Source organism: Gopherus evgoodei, chromosome 7, assembly GCF_007399415.2.
Source record: "Gopherus evgoodei ecotype Sinaloan lineage chromosome 7, rGopEvg1_v1.p, whole genome shotgun sequence".
Classification (NCBI taxonomy): domain Eukaryota; kingdom Metazoa; phylum Chordata; order Testudines; family Testudinidae; genus Gopherus; species Gopherus evgoodei.
The window spans coordinates 104,332,565-104,343,733 of NC_044328.1; positions in this window are offsets into that span (position 1 = coordinate 104,332,565).

The following is an 11,169-nucleotide window of genomic DNA, read 5'->3' on the forward strand; positions in this document are numbered from 1 at the left end:
TCCGGGAGTCCAACAGGGGAAACACAACACATCTCAGTTGGTCTGATTCCACTACTGCACTACACACTCTTCCAGGGACAGACTCTCTCTCTCTCTCACACGCACACACACACATACACAAAATACCGCCCCCCAGTACGTGTGTATGCACATACATACAGAGGTAAGTACAACTTTTCTTTGCGCGCGCGCACACATACACACAGGTAAGTACAACTGTCCTTTGCTCTTTGACCACAGAAATTTCAGAAATTTCTTAGCACAGTTGAACAGCCTAAACAATGCAAACCACTCTCAGTAAGACCAAAAAGTAGTGACTCTTCTGGGGGTAACTGTTGAACATCGCTTTTTTATTATTCCTTTTCTTCTCAGTTATTAACCATTTCTGTAAACAACCCTTCCGTTTGTCCAATCATTTCAAAACCTTTATGGCTGGTGTTGAATTGTTTCTGTTGACAGCAGACGTTCTGCAGGAAAAGTCGTTTGTAAAACCCGTTTATTTCATACTTACTTTGGAAGATAGTGGCAAGGGAGAAGGGAAGATTTGTTTCGTAAACTTGCTGAATCTCCCTGTTCAACTTTTAGAACCCAATACGAGATTGCAAGTACTAGGGGCTGCAGGATGCTGCGAGACGCATGTGTAATATACATAAGAACTGTACCAAGGCTCATTCTCAGAGAGGAAAGTTTATGGAGAGGCCTTATTTGCACTGGCCCCTGATTGAATGATCAAACGGACACTGTGTAAAACAGGACTGTAAAAAAGCACAGATCCTTTATTCTGATAGATTTGGGTTTAAGGGACAATAAAGTACTTCAGATTACTGCTAACCACCTTGAATCTTATCTAAGCACCTGAAGCAGAGAGCGGTCTGTTATCAACACAATTTATTGTTCTTCTTGTTCCTGTTATTTGGCAAACCTCGCCTAGGTTTTAGGTAGATCTTCAAAACCTTCAGTGGATGTGTAATCAGCTATTTGCAAGGATAGTCCGTGATAATCAATATCTAACAGAAAAGTGAGGAGTTCAAAGAATGTATCTATTCTCATCAGGCACAAGAGAACAGTCACTCCTCGCGTTTATCCACAGCAAAGGACTAAACCTCCACAAATGAAGTAGAAGAGCCAAGTCCCCCACTGGGGATATGCGCCTAAGTGGGCACAGTACACAATATGTTGGCCCCCGGCTTCCAACGCAATGAAACAGCAGCTTAAAAAAATAATTAAACTTTTGTTGAGGCATTTTGATCTCTCTTTCAAACACAAACACACACACACCACTACAGGCATAGTACCTGTGTAACATGTTAATACGTTGATTTTATACTATTGAGTGAAAATATTTCACATTTATTTTGTGGTAAACAAATCACTCCTCACAACTTGAGATTTGGTTCCTTCACCAGAAACTGTGATATGGAATTTATCATTTACATGGATCACCAAACTTCCAGTTCCAGGCGGGGGAGAAAATAAGGGGGTTTGGTTCGTTCCTTTTAGGAAGACCGACCTTAGGTTTATGCCTAGTAAATAATATTTTATTGCCTTTGGTTTACTGTGGCATTTCTATTATCCCCTCCAGGAGTCTGCAAACTGCTTGGGTTAAAGGTCATTTCTCAAATCACTAGAATTAGTGAAGAATAGCAGAAAACTGTAAAAGGGGGAGGGGATGCGCAAACAAGCAGGATCGCCCGAAATAAACTCATAAAGAGCCCCGAGCCCTCCCGTTTGCATTGCAGAGTGATATTTATCATCGTGTAATTGAATAATGTTAACCGACAGAGGAAAACGCCTAGCGCAGGACCATCAATAGAGCAAGACAAGCATGCGGCCGTATTAGCAAGTTTGGCAATAATCAAAGCAAACACTGAATCAGTTTCCTTGCTGGGATTCTTGGGGGGGAAGAGGCCAAAATCATATTTCTGAGCAGGGAATTTATAAGTCTCAGGCAAGTTTTCAAGCCATGGGGCACAGGAGTGGAAATCAGAGGCAGCAAGCCAACCATCCTGCAAGTCTTTAAGAATTTTAATTTCTTCTCGCTATTTAAAACAGCTGAGGGAGGCAAAGGGAGGGGAGAGAGAAGTATCAACAACATTATAGCCTCTCACGCTTCCCAAGCTTTTGTTTTCCAGTTTTAACGGCAACAGAGATCTTAAGTTACAAGAGTCTTCATTCCTGTATGTGTGTCTTCCTGCTAATGATTAAAGCGTTTTCATCAGAAAAAAATGCTAATTATAATTTCTATTAAGAGAAAAACTATGGCTAAATATCCCAAATAGGCGAGCCCGGACACAACAGTTACTGACTGCTTTTCTTCAGTGCTCTAGTTCTTCTTAGTGTTACTATAGAGCCTGTAATATGATTAAATATTTTTAACATGGAAAACGCATTATTTCTTATCTTACAGCTACACTTACATACTTAACTGAGCAGTGTAATTCATGTTAGCAGAATACTGGATACATTTGTGTGTTCATTTCAACATGAAACTCCATATGATTTATATTCTGACACCTTGGCCAGTGGCCATACACCAAAAGCAAGATCCATTCAGAGGTTGATAGAGATATCTCTCCTTCATCTACAAACTGTTTGGGGGGAACAGGCAGGTGTTTTCTAGAAGAGAAGGCAAGATTTTCTAAATTGCACACACTTGAATATATGTTATTAATGCATATTGAATATTATTTTAACTTGTGTGTATGTGTAATCACACAGGCCTCATCCTGCAAATGCCTGCATATGCGCTTAACTTTTATAGTCTCAGAAGTATATGTGTTTGCAGGATCAGGGCCATAACTGGTTGTGGGAACGGCCATGTAATAAAAAAGCATTTATCATGTTACTTTGATCTCTTCACCTACATTCTTAGGGAGGCAGAGTAGCCTGGTAGATAGGTCACTGAATTGCAATTCAGGAGAAGGGCTGGGTTCTAATCCCAGCTTTGCCACTGACCTTGGGCAAGTCAATTTCCCACTCTCTGCCTCAGTTTCCTCATCTGCAAAATGGGGGTAATGATACTGCCCTCCTTTGAAAAGCACTAGGAGATCTAGTGATGAAAGGTGTGATAAAATAGCTTCACCTGCACTCTGCTCACTAATTCATCTGCCCCAGGGACTACTACTAACATTTCAAACTCCTACGCACTTTCAAATAGCTGCAATTAAAAAAAAAAGCAAACAAACAAAACTTGTCCAATAATATTTCCTTCCCATACCCCTTATGTGGAATTTCTCTCCTCTACCAATCATCCATCTCTACCTCACCTCCTAATAAAACTGCAAACTTGCCCTGAGGTAGAGAGGTTAGACTATGTTGCCTACTCTCATGATTTTATCTCAAGTTTTGCAATAATTGGAGTTTGTCCTAAAGTCCCAGCTGCATGAAAGTTCAGCTTTCATTTAAAAAAAAGTAACTTTCTAGTCCTCACAATTACAGAGTGAACTTGGAAAAGGAAAAGCAAATGCATCCTAAAAATTCGGAAACTAGAAGGCAAAGGAAGAGAATCCAACAGATAAGACAATGTAATATATTTTAAGTCAATCTCCTGATTTTTAAGCCAATCTCATGATTTTTTTTTCGGTCAGGAAGGAGGCTTGATTCATGATTGGCATGATTCATCTAGGATTGGCAATACTGGATACAGAAGGGGAAATATTGAGTCCTGGTTTAGAGACACATTTATATCTTATTTATATTTATTATTGTAATAAGGTCACACAACTACTCAGTTTTGGTATGTGCACATATTAATGGACCTGTTAAATGTATAACAATTTAAAATTTTTGTGTGTGCGTGTTGAATTATCTCATTTCTTTAATTGAGTCCCTCTGAGCTGTATAGACAGAATGCACAGGATCTGGTCCTCAGAGGTGGAGATGAACAGCTGAACTGCAATGAGTGCTGGTCAATGAAAAGGTGTTCAGAAGTGGCTTAAAGCTCAATTTTTATTCCACAGGGGAAGGACACAACCCAGAATAGGGAAGGGATAAATTAAAGAATATTTAGATAACTTAGATGTTTTCCAGTCTGCAGGGTCTGATGAAATTCATCCTGGGATACTTAAGGAACTAGCTGAAGCAATCTTGCAATCATTAGTAATTATCTTCGTGAACTCTTGGAGGATGAGAGGTCACAGGCAACTGGAAAAGGGAAAACGTAGTATTTATCTCTAAAAAGAGGTACAAAGACGACCTGGGGAATTCTACTCAGACCAGTCAGCCTAACTTCAATACCGGGAAAGATACTGGAACACATTATTAAGCAATCAGTTGGTAAGCACTTGGAGGATACTAGGGTTATCAGGAATAACCAGTATGGATTTGCCAAGAACAAATCATGCCAAACCAACCTATTTTCCTTCTTTGACAGGGTTACTGGCCTAGTGGATGAGGGGAAGCAGTCGACGTGATATAGCTTGATTTTAGTAATGCTTTTGATACAATCCCACATGACAGTCTCATAAGTGAACTAGGGAAATGTGGTCTAGATAGAATTACTATAAAGGGAGAGATGCATAACTGGCTGAAAGACCACACCCAAATAATAATTATCAATAGTTTGCTGTCAAACTGGGTCCCACAGGGGTCAGTCTTGGGTCCAGTACTACTAAATATTTTTATTAATGATTTGGATAATGGAGTAGAGAGTATGCTTATAAAATATGCAGGTGACACCAAGCTATGAGGGATCGCAAGCAGCTGGGGAACAGGATTAGAATTCAAAACAACCTTCACAAATAGGAGAATTTGTCTGAATTCAACAAAATGAAATTCAGTGATGACAAGTACAAAGCACAGTACTATACTTAGAAAGGAAAAATCAAATGCACAAATACAAAATGGGGAATAACTGTCTAGGTGGTAGTACTGCTGAAAAGAATCTGGAGGTTATAATGGATCACAAATGGAACATGAGCCAACAATGTGATGCGTTTATGAAAAAGCCTACTGTGTCTTATGTAAGAACTGGGAGATGACTGTCCCACTCTACTCTGCACTGGTGTGGCTTCAGCTGGAGTATTGTGTCCAGTTCTGGATACCACACTGTAGGAAAGATGTGGACAAACTGGAGAGAAGCTAGAGGAGAGCAACAAAAATGGTAAAAGGTTTAGAAACACTGACCTATGAGAAAGACTAAAAAACTGGTCACGTTTAGTCTTGAGAAAAGAACCACTGAGAGGGGACTCTGATAAGTGTCTTCCATTATGCTAAGAATTGTTATAAAGAGGATGGTGATTAATTGTTCTTTATTTCTACTGAAGGTAATGCAAGAAGGAATGGGCTTAATTTGCAGCAAGTGAGATTTAGGTTAAATATTAGGAAAAAGTTTTTTACTATAAGAATAGTTAAGCTCTGGAACAGGTTTCCAAGACAGGTTGTGGAATCCCTGTCATTGGCAGTTTTTAAGAACAGATTAGACAAATACCATTCAGGATAGATAGGAATATTTGAGCCTGCCTCAGTGCAGGGGCTAGACTAGATGATCTCTTAAAGTCCCTTCCAACAATATATTTCTCTGATTCTCTGACTCTGTTGCAGGTGTCTGTAGGGTTGCTCTCCCTAGGCTTCATCAGAGCAACCTGAAGGTTTCTCTAACTTGTGCTAGGGGACAAAAATGCATCTGAGGATTGGCAGGGTGTGATGCTGTGGGAGCCCCTGTGCTACTTGTATACCATTGGAGGATCAACCTTACATTGGCGGTGGGGGTGGGGAATCTCTCTGGTCTGGGTAAAGAGGCATTAAGGCCAAATTACACTGTCTGGCATTATAAACTGGCTGCCTCAACTCAGAGATTCTGACCCATAGTTTGGAAGTGTGATATTAGATTGCAAGCTATCATTTTGTTCTGTGTTTGTATCCACTGAGCACAATGGGGTCCTGCTTATTGGCTGTGCAATACATATGCAATACAATAATTATAATAATAGTTGTAGTAGTAGTGTGAAAAATATTTTTGCTTCCAGGGCTGCTCTGTGATAAGATCTGCTTCTCAGTGCTGTTTAGACACAACAGGAGGTTACTGCTAATCTATGAAAAATATTTATCATATGGTATTTCACATCATGCTATCTGATTGGCTGGCCAAAGGGTGCAGCAGAAGCCCATTGGCTTCCACACACCTGAGAGGAGGGCATATAAGCCCTTTCCTCGTAGATGTGCACACAAACTATATCAAACTATTAAAGGAAGCAAATTCTGACTGCACTATAGATATAACTTTATTTGATACCCCCCTTCGTGTCCCAGTTAAGAAAGGTGTTAAACAAAGAAACTCGATTTCACCGGAACCCTTTGCAGCCTGCCTTGAAATGGTAATGAGGTGGATGAATTGGAAGGGTGGACTCAACATCAATGGAGAGCAGTGAAAGAATCTTAGATTCATGGATGATATTGTGTTGACTGTCGAAAAAACTATCGAACTACAGAAAACGCTGTGAGAACTCAACACAAAAAGCAGCCAAGTCAGACTTAAAATTAACCGCTCCAAAATGAAATTTATGTGGTCTGATACATTGCCAAAAGACCAAATAACAGTCAAAGGAGAATAAATAGAAGAAGTCAAGCAATATGTCTATTTGGGCGAAGAAATTAACATGCACCATGGTCAGGAAGGTGAACTCTCGCGAATAAAGCAAGCAGGTTGATGCACATTCAATTCTATCAAGGATGTTCTCCAAGGGAAAAATCAACAAGGCAACATGCGTCAGCCTCTTGCAGTACTGCCAACGTTGTACTGCAGCGAAACATGGGCACTGACAAAGACTGAGGAGCAGCAACTGTCTGTCACGGAGAGAGCAATGGAAAGAAGAATTCTGGGAATTTCAATCTGCAACTGACTCCCCAATGAAGTGATCAGACAGTAGAGTGGAGTGCAGGACATCATTGTTGAAAGCAGGCATAGTAAAATGCAATGGGCTGGGCATATAGTGAGGCTCACTGACAATTGATGGACTGCAGCTGTCCCTGAGTGGTACCCACAGGAACTGAAATGACCACTCGGCCGACCTCAAAGAGATGGGAAGATTTTATTGTGAAAGGCATGGCCGCACATGGACAAGGAAGGCCAGAATATGAGAGAAATGGAAGATGTGTTGTGGATCGGCACACTCTATAGGAGGGCTGAAGGACCAATCGATCAAGGTGTCCAAGTTACTGGAGGAGTTTAGTTAACAAAGTTGCAGTCTAGTTAAAGCATATGCTTTGCATGTTGTGTGTCTTCTTGCATGTCTGGGACAATTCCAAGTCATTGTGAACACCATTGTCAGGTTGAAAATTTATCTTGATACTTCCAGATGGGGCTTGGTAACAAACTATGTGAGGGCTATTGGGGTAAGACAACTGTCCATTCAGCCACTCTGGTGTTTACTATATATCAAAGTCCAGTTCCTGTGTGCATGAGGGAGGAAAACCATCACACTGGATTCTGGTGTGTAGCTATTGTAATCTCAGATCCATTAAGGTTAGACCTCCATTCTCCACTATACTCCAAACCAATCCAGCTCATTCATGAAGTAGCTTCTTTCTGTAGCAGCGACAGGCACTCACCTCTACCCAATGTGTGCCTTCAGATTATTGTTGTAACCACCCAAGCACAGACCACTGGTATTGATGATCTTTACAACCTTTCTTCCAGCTGAGTATTCTTCTGTAGCAATGCTTAGTTCAAAATCTACTAGCCACAGTGTAGCCACTGTCAGCAAAACAGCCCAGCAAAGTAACAGCTACAGTCACAAACACTCACCTGTCAGATAATAATTGCCCTGTTGTAGTTAATTATAACTGTCTTTATTGTGGGTTGCCAATTTAGCAACACTCATTAACTTAACCAGCTCTCCCTCTAGCTAGTTTTTGTAATCCTCACACAGCACTTCCTCTCTGAACTCCAAGGGGTCATATGGTAGCATGTTCAGATTACATTATGATTGCCAATAATACCTATGGGGTGAAATCTTAGCCTTGATAGAGTCAGTAGCAAAACTCTCCTGGACTTAAATAGGGCCAGGGTTTCACCCATAATGAACATCAGTTTTTTCTGATGGGCTATATTTATAAATGAATTAAGATACTGCTGAATGCCAGCACCTAATGTGATATCTAGTTTTGAAGGCAACTGTTGCTTTCTTGAGTTGACCTGAGGACAAAGAGAGATAGGAGGAAAATAGGGAAAGGTGAATAGCAAAGGTTGGTTATCTATTATCTCACAATCCTGTTACTCTACAAAAACTTCACAATCCCATCTGTAAATAGTAAGATGTTCACAGGGCAGCAGAAGAGGGAGAAGGGGAGAAAGAGGAGGAATAATAAAGAGAGGGAGAACAGAAGAGTAGGTGGAGAAGGAGTTCTGTCTCTATCAACCTGTCTATTTTTCCCATGTACAGAGAGTCTATACAATAGTGTGATGCAAAGGTTTCACTGACACAAGTTTGGGATGGTTGTATTACTCATAAGCGGCCAAGGCATGAGTGAGTTCTTCAGGCACTCCCAAAGGAATGCCGGTAGAGCCTTTATCCCATACTACACAGTCAAGTCAAAAGGAAATTACCACCAAGAGTTAAAATATTTTATTTGCCTATTCTTTGTATCTGTCCTCTTGCTTAGATAGGTGCCTTGACTACTGTAAGTCCCACTGTACAGGTCACAATGGATGAAAAAAAAGATTAGAATACATTAAAAAATCTCTACAAATTACTTAACATACATAAAATTACTTTACATAAAATTGTAATCAACTTCATGTCTGACACTTCAGTACCTTCCGCTGCTGTGAGTGCCACTGGACAGCTGGGTCTCTCCCCTTTGAAATACTAGACCTTAAACTTGTCTTTGATGCAGGACTGAATATTGTCAGTCTTGCATCTGATACCAGAGTATTTTGGGGGAGAGGGGAAAAATTCCACATTTAAAATATAATTTGAACATTGACTTGTGTATTATTTTGTCATGACCTTGTGAGTGTGTAATCATTGTTGGAACTCTGTGGGGGATGGGGATAGTGATGTTGACTTCACAAATTAGGGTGCACAGAGCTGAATATGGCCCATGATCTCTGTAAATGATCATATATTTTGGCTTTTGGATAAGAAATCACCTATCCATAAATGAATCATCTAAAAGATGCTGTCCAATCTAAGATTGCTTAAGCTTTACTCAGTTGAATTAATGAAACATGTAATAATCTATCACTTTCACATATTGTACTACTTTTAAAAATATATTTACATTTAAAATTCTTTCCTGCATTTGTCTGGATGGGATTTTTAAAACCAATCCAAACAGAAATCAGATTTTTCAAAATATTTTAAAAAAAAAAATCAAACTTCCTATAAATGTGGTATTCATTTTAACTAAATCTCCTGTATTTAATCATAAATGTTAACATTGTCTTTGTCATGTAATAGCACCATTGTACTATGAATCTGAACTGAAAAAAAGCATATGTTCCTTGCATCTTATTTCTTGTGGTGTAAATAGGATATGCATAATATCAAATCTCTCTTTTCAACCATCATCTTTTTTGTAACATATGGGTTACGTAAGAGGCTTTCAAATGCTTTGGTTATGCAGAGAGAAAGAAAGTTACCAAAACATAAAGATCAGATTTTTAAAATGGAGAGACGTCCTAGTCTACACACGGTTGAACTGCATAAAAGCACTTGGCTATCATACATCAAGACATCATGCATGATTGGTTTCATCTGTTTTACCCAAATCGAATAATTATTTACCTTATATTTCAGGCAACATCTTTGCCTTTAAATAAACTATGTTCTTATCAGAATAGGATAAAATGTCAAGATCTGATAGGTTATTATAAAAATGCCTTTTTAGTACAGTATATTTAGGCTTGGCAGAATTTGATTTTTTTTTTATCATTTTGACACATCATAGATACTTATTTTAAGCATTTTTTTATTTTTATAGCTTAACATTTTCACAGTTGCACAGAATTATGGGGTATTCAGACAACTATTTAATGACGATAGAAGCTGAGATTCAAAATGTTAATATTTTATAATTAAGGCTGCTTGTCTGTCATGGAGGTCATGGAAAGTCTCGGATTCCATGACTTTCTGTGACCACCGTGACATCTGTAGCTGGTGCGGCTGGCTCAGGGGCTGCCTGAGCTGGGCAGCCCCTGGGCCAGCAACAGCAGCAGTTTGGCAGTTTGGGTGTGGGAGGGGGTTGGCGTCTGGGGTTCAGGGCGGTGCTAACCGGGGTGGGGGGGGTAGGGGAGAGCTCACTGGCTCCCACTGGCATGTCCCTGCAGCTCCTAGGCAGAGGGGCTCACAAATGCTTCCCCTGTAGACCCCTTAGGGTGACCAGATGTCCTGATTTTATAGGGACAGTCCCAATACTCAGGGTTTTTTCTTATATAGCTGCCTGTTACCCCCCCACTCCATCCCAATTTTTCACACTTGCTATCTGGTTGCCTTTGGTCCCATTGGCTGCGGTTCCTGGCCAATGGGAGCTGCAGAACCAGTGCTTGTGGCAGGCGCAGCACGCAGAGCCCCCCGGCCGCCCCTCCCCCTAGGAGTTTCAGGGACATGCCAGTCAGAGCTAGGTAGAGAGCCTGCCAGCTCCAGCAACCCTCCCCCACCAGCACCAGTGGGGGTCCTGGGCTGCACACCGCCACTTCCTCCCCCCACTGGCAGCGGGGGTTCCAAGCCACACACTGCCACCTGCCTCGTCCAAGGTCACCTCTGCCCAGCACCCATGGCCCTTGTGGCCCAAATTTTATTTAGAGGAAGATGATAAAAGTCATGGACTGATCACAGGCCATCATTAAAATATAAATCATCATCACATATAGAATAAACAAAGTAAATATCCTTAAATTGAACTCTAATAAGTTTTCAAACAGCGTTTTTCTAACTTTGCCTATCTGTAAATTTCAGTTATCATTGGAAATATTGTTTCATCAGTTTGTATGTGTGTACAATGAAATCTAATATTTATTAACATTTACTGATAAAAATTTAATCCTTCTAGGCCCAGGAATACTTTTACACAATTTCTCCTTAGTAATATGAGTTTAATAAATATGCAAGGCCAAATGTGTCACAATTAGTATTTTTAAAAAGTATTTTAAAAGAGAGCTGAGGGGGAAAAGTAATCTTCATACTTAAATGATTAGAAAATGGAGCCCTTTGAAGAATTGGTACTTCA